At 38.5% G+C, this 19,648-nt stretch overlaps 1 long non-coding RNA gene across 2 annotated transcripts in view; it reads right to left on the bottom strand.

Moving 5' to 3' along the window:
- The window catches only part of LOC128079892 (uncharacterized), a 59,394-nt gene extending 46,886 nt beyond the window's left edge, over positions 1-12,508 (bottom strand). For both annotated transcript variants that reach the window (XR_008206358.1, XR_008206357.1), the window contains exon 1: positions 12,232-12,508. This is a non-coding gene — a long non-coding RNA (uncharacterized LOC128079892). The remainder of the gene's footprint in view (positions 1-12,231) is intronic.
- Between the last annotated feature and the right edge of the window lie 7,140 nt (positions 12,509-19,648).

Below are 19,648 nucleotides of genomic sequence, written 5' to 3'. Positions count from 1 at the left end.
GTAACCAGATTAGTCCTAGCTATCTGCAAGCCTTGCCCTTTGAATTACCCTGATGTTACATGTATTATTTATAATCTTTTGACAAAAAATATCCTCCTAGAAGATGCATTGCAAAGGTGTTTTCCATATAAAAAAGGCTAAAAGCACCAGCTAGTACATACATGAATGCATCTAAGTGGAGCCTTATTACTAAACCTCTCTCTCTTGCACTTTGGGCAGTGATTCACAATTGTGCAGTACTGCAGTATTTTTCCTTAATTTTACTGTTGTATATGATGTATATGTTGTTCACAGACTGAGAGAGCTGGGCTTGTTCAGCCTGGAAAAGAGAAGGCTGCAAGGAGATCTTATTGCAGCCTCGCAGCATTCAAAAGGGGATTATAAACAAGAGGGGAATCAACTTTTCACAAGAGTAGACAGTTACAGGACAGCGGGGAATGGTTTTAAGTTCAAGGAGGAAAGGTTTACACTGGCTATCAGAGGGAAGTTCTTTACAGGGAGAGTGGTGAGGTGCTGGAATAGCTGTCCAGACAATCTGTCAGTCAGGGTGACAAGGCCAGGTTAGATGGGGCCCTGAGCAGCATGGCCTAGTACCAGATCTGGAGGTTGGTGGCCCTGACAGTGGCATGGGAGTTGGAACTTGATGATCCTTGGGGGCCCCTCCAACCCAAGCCATTCTATGATTCTATGAGCAATGAGGCAGTGGCATTGTTTGCTAGTTTTATATACAGATGTGACAAATCAAAGGAATTAACCTAATTTCAGTGGGTATCATGGATCTCAGTACTAAGTTTGTAAAGGCATGAAAGATTTTACTTTGACAACAAGAAAATTCAGAAGAGTTTCTAGGATTACCAGAGAGCTGTTCTGCACTACCTAAGGCTACGTGTTAGAAATGAAACTTACAGCAGCTGACTGCTGTACTTCCAAGCACATTCACCTTTCCTAGCTGCTGCACAAGTTGATGAGGAAGCAGGTCTCACTAAGTGCATACACTACTACATCCTTCCTGTTTCTCCCAGCCCTCCTTTCCAAGACTAAATTTCTTCTTCCCGTTCCTTCACCTTTCGAATTCAAAACATCGTGCATTTTTATATGCATGTTTTTCAAACCTGTTTGTGGAGAGGTGGGAGAAAATCCACCCCACCATTTACCACTGTTAGCATGAAACCTTGCTTGGGTAAGAGGCTTCCACTCAAAAAAAAAACAGAGGAACATTCTATTACTCTACCTCAGGGTTGCTTTGAAAATAGAATGCAACTAGTTTAGCCACTTTCACTGAAAGCAGTTGTGCTATTGCTATTGTAAGTTACTGCCTCCAGAGAACAGTGATTTAGTGTTCCCTACAAACAGAGAATAGCACATGATAGGGATAGAAGATGAGAAATATTTACTATAATTTAGAGACACAAGAAGATGGAGAAAAAAAGTCTTAGAGACACAGTTTACAATGATATAGGACAGGGGTTAGTTCATTTACCGACATTGCTACTCCTGTCCTTCCTAGCCTTTTTTTTCCCCCCCCTCAGATGAGAAAGAACACATTTGGTTTCCTTACTTTCCTTTTCTCTTCCCCTCCTCCTCCCACACCCTGAAAACCAGCTCAGTGAGTTGCCAAGGATGATGAAAAGGCAGTTAAGCTAGCTGCAAGAAAAGCTACAGCCTGTATTTTGCAAAACCTGGGATGCATTTCTGCAGGAAGAATGTACCTGCTACAGATTCACATACCCCAAGAAGCCATCCTATGCAGTCATTTCACCAATTTAATAAAGAAATCATATTTTTCAATACATTCCACTGTGAAAAGTCACAGAACAAACATTCCTTAAGATATCCTATCTTTACCCTCAGAAGATGAAAAATACATTGAGCTTTCCTTTAAAAAGGAAAACATGTAACAAGAGCAAAACCACTCTGTTGAAATGACCTCAGGTCTATTTCAAAAGTCTAGCCCCAAGCCCATTCTGCTACTTGTCAACAACGGCTCTCTGTTACTGAAGGGTTCTTGTGGGTTAGCCCACCAAAAAGACAGATCTCTTTTCAGCTCCTATTTAGAGGTTGTTTTATGACCTAAGCAAGCGACTAAAGTCTCAGCAGCATTCTGTAACTGATGTATATGATATAAAAATATTTATACTACAGTAGGGTCTGAATTACTATCAGACTACAGTGAGCAGAGTTGTGCTTTCAGACCATGATTATCTGTGCCCAAAGCAGTTTGCAAGGGGGAAAGGAAGTGCATGCTCTGTGTTCAAAAGCTACAATCACAAAAAAAGATGAGCAACATGTGACAGAGAGCACATTGTTTACTTGCACAGTAACACAAAAACAGACTATTGCAGCAAAAGTAGATGTGAGCTCCCACATTACATCCTATGTTTCTTTGGTTAGAGGCATAACTTCATTTTCAGTATGTATTTAATTTTGCAGCAAGTTTGCCCCTTCTTCCACACAATATTATTTCTCACAGTAAGAAGCAAGGTAGTTAGGATAATCATCAATTTCTGTGTAGGAAACATAACTGATAGCAAATTTTATTTAGTACAACAGTCTGTCTGGAAACACAGGATACTGCCTATAGCACATGAATGCATCGCACTTGTCTGACAGCATAGTGTGATACGAAAGCAATGTGTTTGAACAGGAAGAAAGGATTTCAAGACTCAAATACATAGGTGAGGCAACTCTCTGAAATGAGCTTTAGTATTTCTAAGGCATCTGCAAACAGCAACACAGAAATAGGCGGAGCACTGCTCGGAGCTATGCAGCCCAGGGTACAGCCATCTCCCATTTAGAACCACAGACCTTTAGCCAAAGCCACGGTACTGCTGTGTGCCAGCTCTTAGCCAGCAGTAACTGAGAAACAAGTGATCTTTCATTTGCCAAGCAGTAAAGCCCACGTAGAATGATCATCAAGTAACAGTCAATACGTTACAAATCTGAACTTGTTGCACAGTCATTCTCTCAGAGGCATGAGATGTGCTGGATGCATTTAAGAGATCTGGACTAGCCTGGGTATGCAGGAGGCCACACTATGGAACAAGCACAGGTCTCAAAGAATGGGATTTCTCCCTGCTGCTAGGCACCTCCAGCCAAAAAAGGAGTTGAAATGAATTATTTTTAATCATTGAAATCTCTCTGCTCCTTGTGGCTCCCATGTGTCTAAAGAACAATGCTGTTCTGCAGCAAACAAATCTTCCTTCTTCCCTACTGGTCTTCCAAGCCTGACCACACTAGCAGTGATAGAAAACACTGAAAAGGAAAGAAGTGGTTGGTCAGAATAACAGCAGGCAAAATGAGAAGAGGATGCCACAAGAAAAGTAGAAAATTCACAGTTTGGCAGTTCCAAGACAAGTTCACTTGGCTGATATCTTCACCTCTTTGGGAGCAAATTGCACCAAGACCCTCAAAAGCAGCACAGCCACTCTCGGTTGCAGTCAAAGACTGGATTATTCACATAGCTCTGCTCAAAAACAAAGGTATCCAACTCTGATAAGGTCAGTAAGAAATAAATCTTGCTTTGCAATGTGTTCCAAGCAACATGAGCCACAGTATTTTGTACCCCTTCAAACTGTAAGGACAGTAGAAGACAATGCTTTGAAAAGCTCTCCGATCTCACATGGATAAGAATGAAAGCCCAGATGGTGTAAGAAAATAACCCATTCCCCAGCAGCATAGCTTTTGGGATGCCTGCAGCAGGTTTGCTTGTTGCTGCCAAATTTTTCTGGGAAACAGAATGGACCTTCCTGGGGTGATGCTCAAACTAGCCTTCCTCACACTCAAAGCAGAGTACAAGATGGAGAAATAAAGGTACAGGATGCACCAGCTGGCTTTTAAAAAGAACTTCACTGAAGACAGATTCCCCCATGCCACACATTCTTATAAGAAAGGTGCTATGCTTGATCAATGATTACGTTCAGAACACACAGAACGCGGAGAGGAGAATTTCACTCTTCCTAATTATGATTTTAAATGGTCTTACCACAGGGTCATGCCAGTCAGGGATGGGAATGTGGCTACTGAATCTTTTGCTATTAGGATCAGCAGGTCTAAATACCTCTGAACATAGGTCACAGCTTCCCTAAAAGTCAAGTCAGCTCATTCATGAGCAGATTGCTGCCTTTTGTACAGATATAAAGGCCAGAAAACCATTGCCTACCAGCAACCTTCCACTACCTCTTTCATAACATACTTACTCTCATCCACATGTGGACTTCTCAGTCTAAATAGCTGTTAATGAAGTACAGCCATAACTGATACCAAACTTAAAGTCTTCAACATCTTCACTTGTATTTTTATATGGAATGGTTCATTTCATTGTTTAAGTTCTCTGTGACAGGAACTGCTGCTATTGCCAGAGGAATTATTGCTTTTTGGAGCCAAATTAACTTTTTATCTAATGAAACTGAACACAATGACAACACTCTTTGGTGAGACAAATTACTCAAAAGATCTGTCTGTAAGAAGTGCTAACTAATTCTCTGCGAATACAAAATACAGTCTAAGTTTGGCAGATATGACTATAAACTTGATTTCAATTGAAGCCAGCACAGACTAGAAAGTTCAGATCAACGTGTGGGGTTGCACAGGCGATATGCTCAGCCCCTTCTACAGTTGCAGCTCAGTACAATTAGTACATGCACACTCACACACTTGGGCTTAGGACGGACTAGAAAAATAGATTAAACTTATGCATTTGTCCTGGCAGAAAGCGTTAATCTCTTGAGATTCAAGTTTGTACTACTTTAGTACTAACTGCTTTTCAAACAAATTCTCACTTTTCAGCATGGTAAGCAGGTAGGCAACAGAATTAACCTCAAAGCCAGCAAGCTGAAGTCATAAGTAGTGCTAGGTTCACTTAAGCCTCAGGTTGAAAAGGATGGACATGAATAAGAATTTTGGCACATACACAATTAAGACAAATATCAAGTCTTAAAGTTCATGACTCAGCAACTCTAAATACTCTGCTGTTTATTCAGCATGATCTCTCAAGAACAGCTTTTGGCTAAAGCAGGCCTTAGCATGCACTTGAAGTCAGTAGGAAGCTTCCACTCACCTCCACGTAAGCAAAATGAATTTTCAATAAGCCTTCTTGTTTATCATACAGATACATTCTGTTTATTTATTTAGAAGTCTGCTCTCTCTCCTCACGCCTAGGTAGGTACTCAGCAATTGCTGCACTCCACTGTGTTGGAATATTTGAAGCATGAACCAGAAGATAATATTGCACTCACTGTTTTGTTAGGTGTTTTATGATAGATTATACTCATTAAACCTGTGATTACTGTTTGCATTTATTGTGTTCCAAGAAAGGATTACAAAACAATTACCAATCCCACAGACCTGCTAGAAGGCTTAATTGCAGATTTGCTGTATTCACATCACAAATTAAAGCAGCAGCAAGTTACATTCTTTCGGCAAAATTAAGGTTTGCCCACACACACATATTTTTTTTTTTCTACTAGTTGCTCTGTCTTACTGTATTTTATTATGCACTCCAAGTATGCAAAAGCCTCTATATCTACACACTACGCTTCAGGGATCAGAAGAGAAGAAATAAATATAGTTGTACAAGAATATTAAATTATTCACTGTAGTAATAGTGATGGGCAGTGGTATCTCCACTTACTTGTGCAGTCTTGATCTTAAGCTCGACTTAAGATCAAAGTCCATCCTGGTAATTCTGCTAAATTTTCTAAGGGTTGCACAGAGTGAATTGGTTACATGGCATCCAATTAAATAAGTCAAAGTGTTTGTAATCATATTAAAAAACTGTAGGTTATGGCAGGCTGGAAGTCTGCATAAAGGGATGAGAGTAGAAATTAAAAACAAAGCAACACACCGCTTCTGCAGTAGCTAACAAATTGCTTTTTACATCTCAGTAAAACGCAGTCATTGTCAGTTTTCTTCCTTCTGAAGGCTGGTGCTATTTATTCAGCACTTCAAAGGGATTGTACTTCATTTCAGTCTAAAGCTCTGATCTCCTCCCACCTAACTGGAGTAAAACTGTTTCAGATTTTCAAGAGTTATCAAGTGTTGTTTTGTTTTGTTTTGTTTTTGTCCCTAGTATAGAGATCTTTCTGAAACACTCATGACATGTGAAAAATAGAGACATGATCAGGCTAGCCAGGCAGGAACTCATGCGACTCATCTGAAAGGAGCTGTTCAGCAAAGCCATTGCAGCACTGCCATTTTTTCACATCAACCAGTCCAGGTCAAAAGGGGTGCTTCAAAGGAATCACACTAAGTCATTTCAAGAGAGCACATCTGCAACCCAAAATACAGTTCTCCACTAGAACCTCTGTGTATAAAGTAGGTATGTGACAGAGGAAATTGTGGCAGGTTAATGTTGTACACACACATTTTCAAAGCAGCACATGCAGAAAGGCCATAGGAGACCAGACTGCAAGGACTTCTTGTTTGGAGGTTCTGTTCTGCCTGTAGCACAGGCAGAACAAATGCTGAAAGTGGAGATGCAAGGACTACAAGTCAGGTTTGACGAGAGAGCCTGAATAATCAAGTGTTCACACGTCATAGATGACAATATATTTGCAGGTGCTGAGTGACACCTAACAGAAAGGAATTAAAAATAATGTTTATATCCAAACAGGGCACAGACATCCTGCTCGATTTTGGAGAAGACTTACTAGAAGTACTAAGTGCATCCATAACACAGATGACTACAGCGAAGAGGACTCTCTGCACCTTAGCATTCCCTCCAAGTTTTTCCATCATCGTCCACTGCAGTTAGTTTCTTTCAGCGTCTCAAAGGTCTGCCCTGGACTATGAGATCTTTTTCACCCACTTAAGAAAGCAGTTAGCCAATACTGATTGATTCATTTCCTCACTACTTAAAGCCATTCTAATGTGCGATTATACAAGCCATAAATAAGCATGGGTTTTATGCAGCAAAAACCTAATTACAGCAGCACAGCTATGCTGTGACAGGAAGTGATGCAATTAACAACTACTAAGTATCTGACCAGTGATTGGTTTGGTTTTGCCTTCAAGTAACCTGAAATACTTTGCAGGTCCTGCAGTTAGTGTCCATCTCTTGCTGTTAGTTCTCTTCCTATAGAGGGGGAAGATTGTTTCCAAACTTGAGGAGCAGTCAGTGTGTATGCATGCCAAACACCTGCAGTTAATCAAATGAAAAACTATTTTTTTTGTCATCTCTACCCATTGTATCACTCAATGTATCAATCAGCAAATTCACTGCTCAAATCTTGCAAGGTAGTACAAATTGATTTTTAAAAAATTCTATTTTCAGTTATTTCCATAGGGTATTTTTCAACAGAAAAAGGAGGGTCTTTACAGAAACTCCTTATACCTGTGAAGATAAGGAATTTCTCTTTTAGTATGTGATTTCCTTTTGAGGTAAGGGAGACAGTCACAGTGGATGGAATTTACCAAGGGAAGAACGTGAGCAGCCCTTATATTACAGCCCCATGGAGACAGCAGTCTGACAGGAATAAAGAATACTTGTTTAATCTACAAAATTCCTCATCTCAATTTACACACCACATGCTTGTGACTAAGAATTGGGGTGATGCAGTTGACAGAACAGTGTTAGTCATCTTCTTTCTCCAACACAGACAATATTTATAGGATGGACACAGCAGAACTTCACAACAGCTTTGAGACTGAGGCAGATTGAAGACAACTAAGGAGCCCTCGTCCCCTCAGTCTACATATTATGCACTGTTGTATAATAGTTGCATAATAATTACTTTCTGCAAAGTATCTCATACAGAAATCCAAAATAAGCAGACATTCCAGACACTAACACAAATTTTCAGTGGCAATTCACCCATAAAATTTGCCAGCAGCATTAAGGGCAATGAAAACACAGGGGAAATTGCAAAAAGCAGCAGCTGATCTGTAATACAGACAAAGCATTATTCTTTGTTAGTAAGAAAGATGAGAAAATTGCAAAGAAGTTGTTCAAGACTAAGAAACAAGTTTATCCAGCTGCTTTATCAACCAGGCAAAATGAAAAAAAGACTTCAATTTTATAACATCTCCTTGTCTTTGACTTCTCCTGGAAACAACAACTAAGTGGCCAAAAGCAGAAGAAAAAAAAAATTCCCCAGTATGCACTATATTACCTATATTACTGAGATAGGAAGTACTTGTGAACAGACAATTTTAACCTTATGCTTACCAAACGAATACCAAGAGCTATGTTAATTAGTTTGCCAACTGTAGGCAAACTTCTTTTCCTTCTTGTTACTGGGTTAAAGGGAACACCTAACACTGGACATGTCATTCAAAGATACACCTTGGTTTTTGAGAAGAGCATGTGGATGCTCCTATTTAGGAAGGGCTTTAAGACAGGTGTCAGATTGAAAAAATCCCTAAGATATTCCATCATTCCTCTCAACTAAGATTAGTGCTCTATAGACTCTATCCATCAAGCAACCATGCCACAGATAAGAACTTCATGAGCTCCAACTGTCACCAAGAAGTTACAGTACAGAGTACTGTTACCTGACATAAGAATTAATTCCCATGGTGGAGGCATTTTATAAATCTTAATCTCAAGTAAAAAGTACATTCGAATTTAAGAATAAACCATTAACTCCACTAAATCTTTTTATACAAACACTGAGGTCAAGCAGTACCCATAAAGATAGCAAACTAACAAATAGCAACAAAAATTTACCAAGGGGAGAAGTCAGCAGCTCAAGGGCACCAAAATGCAAAGTTACAGTACATCTGCCTTCTGCAAGAGATTGTCTGTTTTGGTTTTCTCTGCTCCAATTTATTTTGGAAAGGTACAGTACAGCTGAGGAAGCTTTTTTAATAGGGAGAAGAAGGGCAGTTGCAGTATTTTATTTTATTAGGCTTAGAGACAAAATAGATATAATATGGCTAAGCTAGATCATATCCTCAATTCATTCTATAGTAAAACACTGTTGCATCCAATTGCATGAAAAGAAGTGTTGTCACCTCTTCCACAAACAAACAAACAAAAAAACAACAACAAAAAACAGCCTAAATATCTATCAGCATACCACATGCAAAACAACAGCCAAATCACTCTCTGCTTTGAGCCCCCAGTGTCTACTACACCAAGCCATGACTCCAACTAGCTGTTCCTAAAAATCACTTGGTGCAGACATTAAGAGCCTGAGCTCTCAGCTGGGAGCACTACAGTCTAACACTGTCTGCTCTATTTCAGTCCAGACTACATTTTCAGCCCCTATTAAAAATGTCCCATTGCAAAGATATTTGCTGGAATCTGAGCTTTCTGGTTTATCCCATAGCTCCTCCTCTACCCTCAACTTCTGTGAACCCAACACTGTGAAATTCAGCAAACATTTCTCCCACACCTGCATTTCCACTAGTATTTAGTACGTTAGCTCAGTACTCAGAAACTGCTCTGATCTGCAGCCCACACAAAAACCAGACCAGGCTCTGTTGCCAAAGGCCTGGCTACCCTGTTGTCCCCGTCAGTCTGCAAAGGCCAACAGCCATGCACAAAGACTAGGCCTTCAACTTTCTTTTACCTAGAAGAAGCATGACAAAAGTCTGGTCTACTCTATGAATAGGCATGTTCAAAGAAGCCAATAGAAACTGCTGAAGAAGATACACCATATACATTCTTACAGGTACTATGGGAGTTACCTTAATCCCATCCTTCAGAGAAAGCCTGTGTATTTGTGGTGAATGTGGATTATTAACATGACTGGATTTAGCTATATGGCCCTACTAGCAGCTATGTTATCAGGACTACTTCACCTGACCGTGATATGGATACGGATCTAGATGGACTGGACATCCTTCCAATTTTGCTCAGCCAGTTAGGATTCTTGTATTTGTCTATTCAGATTGAGACAGCTTCTATATTCTTTTTATCTTACTTGAAATAATTGAGAGCTTAAAAATTCAGTCTAAGCTAAGCATTTAATTTACACAACTAGATTGTTGCCACCTTGTCGACTCAGATCTTAGCATTTGGAACTAGGAAAGACAATGCTAGTTAGTTTGCCAGACAAATTAGTGTTAATAGCAGCAGTCACCCATACTAAATCCTACCCTTTTGGGAAGACAAGAGGATTGGGACTTCTCAATGAACATCAAGTTCTGACTTGCAGAACTGTGTCATATTTGTAGAAAGGAATATCCTGTCCAAAGGTAGTTCAGAAGAGCTGTAGAAAGGCAGATTTATAAACTTTGATAGAAATATCTTGATACACACTAATTGAAATACAGAAAGACAGGACCATGACAGTACTCAGAATCCTTTATAGGAACTTTTCTGACTACCACCCACACATCTCCCTACTGGATTCCAGTATATTACATATTTCTTTTGCCATTCCCAAGTTTATTCACAAAGTGATTAATATTTTATTTTCTTCTTATTTTATCCTGACAAACGCCCCTGCAACCTGCCTGACAAGAAATAATACAGACGTAGAGCAGTGTTATACTTTCAAGATTTGAAAAAATTATCCTCGCTTTGTGGATTTTTGAAGAATAAACAGCAAATAGCACAAGTCATGAATTGCCTTCCCAGACACTGGCCACAGCATTGTCAGGCATGGGGTCTCAAGTTGATCCAAGGCAAATAGACACTGATGCGCTTTCATTTCCATGGTGAGAAAAAGTGACAATTTAATCTCACCCAAAATGGCTATTCATTTTTGAAGTGGTTTAAAAACATTCACAGTTTGCAATTAGCACTGCTCTGAACTGACAGACAAGATGGACCATTACTGCCATTTGGAAGAGGCAAGGGAAATGAAAGGAAAACTGAAGGGAAAAGTGAACCATAACACAAAACCACAGCAACAACTAAGGAAAAAGGTTGACTTTTCAGATCCAATTTGAAAACCTCATTCTGCCTTTGTCTAAAAGCCCACATATCTGCAAATTACATCATAAACCACACAGATGCACCAGCATCATTTCAGGAGTAGCACATCCATATGTACTCATATCTCATTTAACTAGATACCAACAGTATTATTATCTATCAGCCTCATTCTGGACACATGCTGTTGCAGACCCCAAGGACATCAGCATCTCTGTACTGTATTCTGCAATGCCTCCACTCAGGAATTACTACAAGCAGCATGTCACCTGGTCTTACTCCTCCTTCACCACTTATGTTCTAGAGGAGAACGCAGGCAACATTTAAATTTTAGCAACTTCAAATGCTATGTCTGATCCTCTGCAAAGCTTTCACCATACCACGTATGTATTCAGGAATTTTGCTTATGCTACTTCTGACAGGAGATTTTTGCCTTACAGGTCAAAAAGCACAAAACAGAGGGCTCTCAACATCCCTTGCTACCCCCACCTTAAACAAAGTATCTTCCTTACTATTCATTTTCTTTTTCAATTAATTTTGAGTGATTTGTTTTCCCCATTCCACCTCCCTTAACAGAGAGCAGGGACAGAAGCTTCCACACCTCCCCTTCCAACAAGATCCATACACATCCATTAAAATTGAGCAAAAATGATAATATTTAAGGTGCCTGGCACCTTGAATATCCAAACCCTTTAGTGCCTTAGCTCACACTGAAAATCTCAACGGTTTAAAGGGTATCACCCCCATTACAAGAGCTTAATTATAAACAAACAAAAAAGCAACAACAACAACAAAAAAATAATCAGCACATAAACCAAAATCAACAAACCAAAAGAACAACAATAAAACAAGTGAACACCACACATTTCCTTTTTTCTGCCCTTTGCTCTCTACCTCCTACAGTCTCCAAGAAACTCTTAAAAACTTATTCTCAGGTACACAGCATATTGTTGTATTGAGGTACAGCTGAAAATGTGAACTGGTCAAATACTAATGAGCTAGAGCTACTTCTCCTTTCATCATTTTCTACGGTGCCCACAAGTTATACCCTACAGCCATTATATACCCACCATCTCTTCCTGCAATAAGTCAAAACAAAATTTTGTTACAGAACAAAAGATTTTGATACAGAATTCCTTTAGAAACACCATACTGCAGCTACCACCACAATGTACTTATTACTCCTGGAGAAATCTGCCACTATAGTCCTTTTGCTCTCGGGATTTCCATAGTTCTCGGACTGACAGACACCGGACTTCAGAAACAATAGCATCACCCAATGCAATAGCAAGTGCAGGTTCAGAAAAGTAGGAAAACAGAACATGGTTTCATACTACCCACCATATTACATTGCTCCTCAGCTTCCCTAGCTCATCATTCACCCTTCCCAGTAAAAACACCTCTCTTACCTGTTCCTCAGCTCAGCTATAGGCAAGAAAACCAAAGAAGTTCAATCTTATGCCCGTAGTTTCCTAGTATGATGCACAATCCAGTCACTCTCTTTGTAGATCCAGGCATCTCATTTCTTCAAAAGCTTTTAATCAGCAAAGTCTCTCCTTTAGCCCCCTGAAAGTATGAGGGGCAGTAAGATGCTGGTAATAAACAGCTGATCTCTTATAAACACCCCTAGGGTGATTCTTTAATCTATATCTTCATCAGTTACATACACTGAAAAAATTCTTAAAGCAGGCTCAGTCAGTCCTTTTAGCTTCCTGAATCCAGCTGGCAGAAGCTGTGAAGGTAATTTGGACAGCTAATAGCTTCATGCACACCACCTGGGCTGGGGCAACTGCTCACAGGTGTATGTTCACAGCCCACACCAACATGTGCTTCTTTCATCGAGGTATATTTTACGTTTTCTACAGCATATATGTTAATTACCTCGCCCCACAGATGAATTGCTAACTCTATCAAGTCCATCTTTCCCACACTGTAGGAAATTTAATGTTACTTTCTTCCAGCTCTTTATAGCATGCACTCCAAATCCATGTGGGCTTACAAAAAATCAGAGCGTAGGCATGACAGGCTGTAGTCACTTTCTACTTGCCCTTTGCCAGTTCACATGGTGCTTTTTTCTTCTTCCAAGACATAAACCACTCAAAAACGTTACCCTGCTTTCTCAGTATACCTGCCCCCAAACCCTCCAGTTGGCACCTCTGTAAGTACTTCCATCCTCCTAGCATGAACATTGCCAGCCTCAGGGCCTGGTTTCGCTTCATTAGTTTCTCACCAGTTGTTCCAGTTCTCAACAGGAATTGCAATTCCTCCTAAATTCCCTGCACAACAGGAGATGTATGTGCTGTGCCATTCCCTTCTCACATAGAAATTCTCTCTTCTTCCCTTCTTTGTACCTATTGCTGAGGATTCTACCTTGCACTCCAACCTAATCTGTTAGACCTGAGTGCTACATTATGTGGAGAATCTTGTTTACATAATGATTAGTGAGACTACAATGATTAGTTGAGCAGACCTCTCTTTTCTCTGCTATAAGTGAACAGGGCCCAGAGGTGCTATGTGCACCCATCTTTGATGACTTTCTTAAAGAAATTAATTGCTGTTATTTAAAGTAAGGAGTACAATATATCTTAGTCTCCAAAAGGAAGTTACTATTCACAGTACATGGGGAAACATCTACCCGAGTCATCTTTGACTTCATAAGTCACAGATCATAATGTGTCCACAATACTAATTACAGCCATAAGCTGTAGAATTAAATTTACGTAAATAAAAGCAATTATAATCATTATTGTTACTGTGGTGAAATTTTATTGCTAACTGTGCCCTCCCTAATCACGATCACCCCAACTTTAACTTCTGGTATTGGCTAGTCTTTAAATTTCCTTCTCAGAGAGATAAACAATTGGAAAGTCCATTTAGTGTAGTCTGAAGCATCACTCCTCACACCAGCATATCATCACCTATCAGGAACTCAAAAGAACTATCCTATCCTGACCTGTTAGTACAGAGTTACTAATCTCGTTTGATTTGTTGTTGAAGACACAAATAGAGCAAGTATAGATGGGGGAAAAGAAGGATTGTAGTTCATGCAGTTTTCTTTCTGTCATGTATTAAGTTTCTGACCAACATCAGGGTTTTCAAGTTTCTAATTAACTCAAATAGGTGTGCAGTTTCAAGACCCAAAACGACAATGTTTCTGAAACAGAGCATATCCTCTGAACTCTCCAGGCTAGGAACTTGGCAAGTATTTCACATACACACAGGACAAGTAATTCCCAGTCAAATGTGTTTAGAGCTACATGTATTGCTCTATGGAACCTATGTTTTTGGCTAAGCCCCGAGACAAGAATGTCCTGGTGAGGAAGTTACAGTTCCAGGTACCCTAGTCACTTAAAGCTAGCAATTACAGATCCACGTTTGCTGACAAGCTACTTTCCTTCCAGTAGAAATTAGAGTGAGCACAAAAGATAAGAGGGTGAAGGATGGTTGTTATTTCCTAGGTCTAATCCCAGTATGAGTCAAGGTGTATCCAGACACTCACTGTTTTCAGCTAAGAAATGCTTGTAACTGGCACTGTTGAGATTTGCCTCATTGACACTTCTCTGTTGTCTTTTATTCTATGAGCATTCTCCTCAGTATGGCTATGTATGCTAGTAAGTAGGTCATTAACTTGTATGTTTCTCTGCTGAGTCTCACATTTGATGCATGACAACCTAAGACAGAATGCTGCAATCCAGGAAGCAATTAAAAAGACTTATGACTGAAGCCTTATAAGGTGTTGTAGTTTGTGCAGTGCTGGGGTGCCAAAAGTTATCACTTTTCAGATATGATACAAAATGTAGGTGTACATTTGATGTACATTTGATGTAGGTGTATAAGTGATGGCTTGCTGTGACCATCACTGGCATTTCGAAAGTTGGGAGGTTTACACTCAGTGAACAAGCAAAACCTTCCTCATGTCATCCTTTTCCACCGTTCTATAGAACCATTTCACATTACCTTGCAGGTACACATTCTACTCTGAGAGAAAATAAAAAGATGAATGTGCTAAGTTGAATTAAAGAGTGAAGATGTTGTTCTACAGGCAGCTGTTATCTCACAGATGTGTTAGATAACTGTTATGACAGAACAAGTGTTTAGTGCACTAACTCCAGTACTACAGACATTTAAGACTGCATAATCTATGCCTGATACTTACTGTGAAAATATATAATGCTATCATTTCATGAAGATAGCACTTTGTCACAAAGAGATACCATCTGTTCATGACTTTCATTAGGGTTGACTACCTTTCCATTATGCTTATCCTTTTTCCTGCATATACTATTAAAGAATATATACTGCTCTGCTTACCTGAGTTAGTACAGATCTCTCCACACCACTCTTCATTTTGTGGCACCTTTTGAACAAGTCAAACAAGTAATGCACACTTTGCAAGACTGACAGTGCCACAATGATTTCTAAATCCACTAATCAATGTTGTGGTAGACATCTGCAAAGACACGTACTTTCAAGCACAGAGTATGGTATATTAATATTCTGAAATCAGACTATGTCCTTTGCATATCTAAAGTTCCCCTGAAGTACAGAAGCAGTTTAAGTACTTCAAGTAAAGTTGAACATTCAACAAGGCACTGTATTGTTACCAATGGCAGTAACTCCTTTCATCTACCAAGACAAGGGACCATAGATTTAGCTAAGATTGGAAGAGCAATTAAAATGCAAAAAGGGAGAAGTAACTTGTGTGGACTGATCTTTTTCAAAAGCAAAAAAGGGACAGGTAACATAATGCATTTCACCTAATCACTTACCAATTTAGCAGAACTTGTAGCTTTGATTTCACTGATATACCAGTGAAGTGAGAAACTGCAAAATCTCTAGTGAGTGGAGAAGAATTTCTTTGTTGGCAGAGAGAACCATGTTCTTTTAAATACAAGATCATTAATCAAGATAAAATCATTTTTTGCACTTAAGGTTGTGTTTGCAACAGGAAATTTCAAGCAAATCACACCATAACGTACTCCTAATTAACACTTAACTATTGCAAATCACTACCAACATTTTCACAACCAAAAGGGGATCTGCATTATCTTACTAATAACTTATTAAAATGGTCAAGATCTTCCTGTAGACTGTAAGAGAACCTAGAAAGTTCAACAAAAAGAGACAGTACAAATTCTGTGATGACCTCTTCTGGATGTAGTTACTTTTAGCGTATGAAAACCCGAGAAACAATTGCAACATCTCAGCATCACACACAAGTGTGTGTTACCACATCTACAAAAGGGACACTCTTAAATGGTTCGCGTTACAATTCTCAGCTTAGTGAAATCCATTGCCAGGACAAAAATATACAAGCCATAGATACAGCAGTCAATTTTTTGACTTACAGAAACAACCTGGAAATGACTGAATGTTCTCTAGACCGTATTTTGTCGTTGTATTTACTGGGAGACAAAAACAGCTAGGTTTCACTGATGAATTGGAAGAGTGGATTTTAGTGCAGCTTCTCAATCTTTTAGGTCAAAGACATCAAAACTATTTGGTATTTTCTTACTAAATACATATTGGCTCATCTCAGCTCATTTCACATTTCTTTTAATCAGACTGGTTTTCTCATACTTCAGCAGAAGGGAGATGCCATTATGCACTTTTTCTTCTCAAGAACCAGTTTATTCTGAAAAGATTGCTGCTCTTTCTCCAAATTTCTAGGGCTAGCTGGATAAAACCAACATTCTTTTCCACAGTTGTCTATACCACTACTGTTCAAAATAATTAAATATCTGGAATAGAAATGAAATGATTTTACTGAAAAAGATTACTAGCTATTATTTTCTTTCTATTAATTCAGCCTTGCCAAGACCAACTCCACAAAACAGAACATTGCTAATTTCAGCAGTTTTGTAGGTCCAACTATAAATTCTCAGCAAATAGAATCATGATGGACTCCTCAGCACTTGCTTAGATGATAAAACAGTAATTTGGAATAGGATAAATGTAGTTACCATCAGGAGATAGCGGCTGTCAATAGTGAGGTAAATCCAAGACAAAACAGGCTGTATTGAGATGATCAGATTTTGGAGTTTCTAAGAAGCATTATGGTTTTTATCTCAGGCAAGAGTCATTCATAGATGGCTTTTTTGTTTGTTTGTTTTTTGCTTTTTGTTCTTTTCCCCCACCAACACAAGGCATGGATTTTGCTGATGGAGAATAGCAGCGATTTCTCCTCTAAACTGAACCAAACTGATACATGTATCACTCCCAGCATCATTAACAACAACTGTATACTCAATAAACCTACAGAAGGCAATGGATGGACAGACTGTAACCAATATATATTTTTAAACAGGTAGATAAAGAAGCAAGGAAAATTACCGATGATACTGGCTTTTGGGGCACCCTTAAGCTTTCCAGCTTCTTCAGGATAACTATTCATGATTTTGACTTACTTTCCCCAGCTGTAACATATGTTACAATGACAACTTTTTCCTGTAATACAAACCAAGATAGGGCAAAACCTCTAGGAATTGAAAATGAGCAACTATCTATACAGGTGGTCAAAATAAGGAAAACAGTATTCTAGCGTTGGACTAGAATTAAATGATTTTTCTTACAAACCAATTATAATTTGCGCTTTCCCTGAATGTTCTGTATAGACGATTATTTCTTGGAACATCTTTACAAAGAACATTGTTCCTGCTGTGGTTTTAGGTACATTCTCTTCCAAAGTTTACTGAACCGCCAGTATACTTAATTTCTAGAGGAAGAGCAAACAGGAGAATTGGACTACTGAGCAGTATGGAGCCTGGTATGTCATTACTACAGATCTTGCTACTTCCCTGTCTCAATACTATTTTTTTCATCAGAAGAAAAAAAAAATACAGGAAAAGAAGGAGAAGACTGAAAAAGTTACAATAGCGCTGAGTGCTGTACTCAGGTCCCTCTACAGGTATTGTAAGTTGCCTGTACTCTACTTTTTTTTTTTTTTAATTCAATGTTCTATCTCAAAAAATGTAACAATCCTTACTTGCAGTTGTTTGTTCTTAAGAGTCAGGAACTCTTATCTTTCTAAAAGAAGTCACTTTGGGCCCTGTGACTCTTTCACAACACTATCACTGAGATCAACAGTTAACAGCTACATTATAGAGAATCACATTACCTCCTCAATTCACACGCTATCCATAAATTCAAGCCATATCTTGCCTGTACTTCATGTCCTATGTCACTTAATATGTCCTATTTTTACCCCAAATATTAAATGCTGTTGCACTTTTCTATACTATCTTCAAAACTATCAAGAAAAAGACAATATATTAGATATGAAAGAAATCTACTGGATATTCAAACGTAAAAAGACATTGTAACCTTGTCCTTGACAGATGTATTGCACCAATCACTAGAAGATATGGCTGTCTACTTTTCTTTTTACTGACTTATCATACCACTACATTTTGAGTTGAACTGCCAGATAGGAAAAGGAGAGTTTCTTCTAAAATCTTAGAGAAATAACTTGTGCATCAAGTATTGTAAGAGCTGATAAGTAAGCTACAGAGTTCCTGGAAACATTCTGATATTGAATAGAATAAAAGTAAAAGCCTAAAATAAAAGTTACATGCCTATGCATATATGAAATAGTTTGCTGGTATCTGCTGATGCAGATAGATCAATCATTAGAAGAGTCAGTGCCCTTTACTCTTGTGTAGTTCTGAACAATTTTGACCTCTTTGAAAATGAATCACAGCATCTTGCACCTATCACTTAGTCTGAAATCTCAAACACCTGAAGTGCAACATTCTTAGGGGATTAGTCAGTACAGCTGAGTAATTCCCACAGCTGTAGAGGGGAGAGTGGAAGCATCTCTCTTGTTTCATGTTATTGTTCTTAAGATAAAGGCTTTATCTAAGCAACTTTCACTTGACTTCTTATGGGTTTTTGTGGTTTTCTTTTTCTTTAAGGGATCTGAAAGACTTCTCAAAAGATTTCTTCCTTAGCATTAGTGTCCAGAGTTAAAGGAAAAATATTCTCAATTCATATATTCTAAATTTAGCAATGGGTTACACTTTCATGAGAGTTAAACTTGGCTCAACACTCTGTCAGTGTGAGTGGTTTAATTTGAATTACACGGAATAGGAAAAAGTCAGCTACATCTTCTGTCCCAAGATGTAGCATTCTTCAAATTCAAATACAGAAAACTCTAAAATAAAATGCAAACCAGCAAGCAAATATGTAAACCTGTTCACCTAGCTACAGGTAAATCAGTGGTTTATTCAAGAAGAGATTTTAAAAGGACATTCCCAAAAGAAAATACAGAAATTATCACACAATTATCAGACGCATCAATTAGGAAAGATGTTTATGTTGCTATCATTAATATAATTGAATGTTTTTATGTATATTCAAGTCATCTGTAAACTATACAGATCTGATTTTACAGATCTTGTAACTAAGATAACACAAAGCTTCAGGCAAACTGCAAAATTTCCAGAGTAGTTCCAGACCACTCTTAGATTAGAGCTGATATTTAATTTAGCTTAAAATTTGATACCGTATTTTCAGTTTAAAAAATGCTCTAAATCTTTATTCACTAAAGATCTCATTGAAGTGTCAAAAACAATAACACTGAACTTTAAGTACCGATTTAATTTTTCAATTCATTTTTCCTTAAACCAGACAGTTATCACATATCACATTTTTGACAGGTTGCCCCACATACAAATTCACTTTTCTGTATGTTCCTTCTTCAAGCAACCAGAATCTCTCCAAAGTTTATCTGTCATTCACATTATTGTTCTTTATATACTTTTTGCTCCAAAAGCCACTGTTATTCTCTCTTTAGATTCTGCTATAGGTATGTTTTTCCCCCACCTA

This window comes from Tympanuchus pallidicinctus, unplaced genomic scaffold (assembly GCF_026119805.1).
Source record: "Tympanuchus pallidicinctus isolate F22 unplaced genomic scaffold, pur_lepc_1.0 scaffold2, whole genome shotgun sequence".
In the NCBI taxonomy this organism is placed as follows: Eukaryota; Metazoa; Chordata; class Aves; order Galliformes; family Phasianidae; genus Tympanuchus; species Tympanuchus pallidicinctus.
The sequence above is the reverse complement of the archived record's forward strand: the minus strand, read 5'-3'. Positions and strand labels throughout refer to the sequence as shown.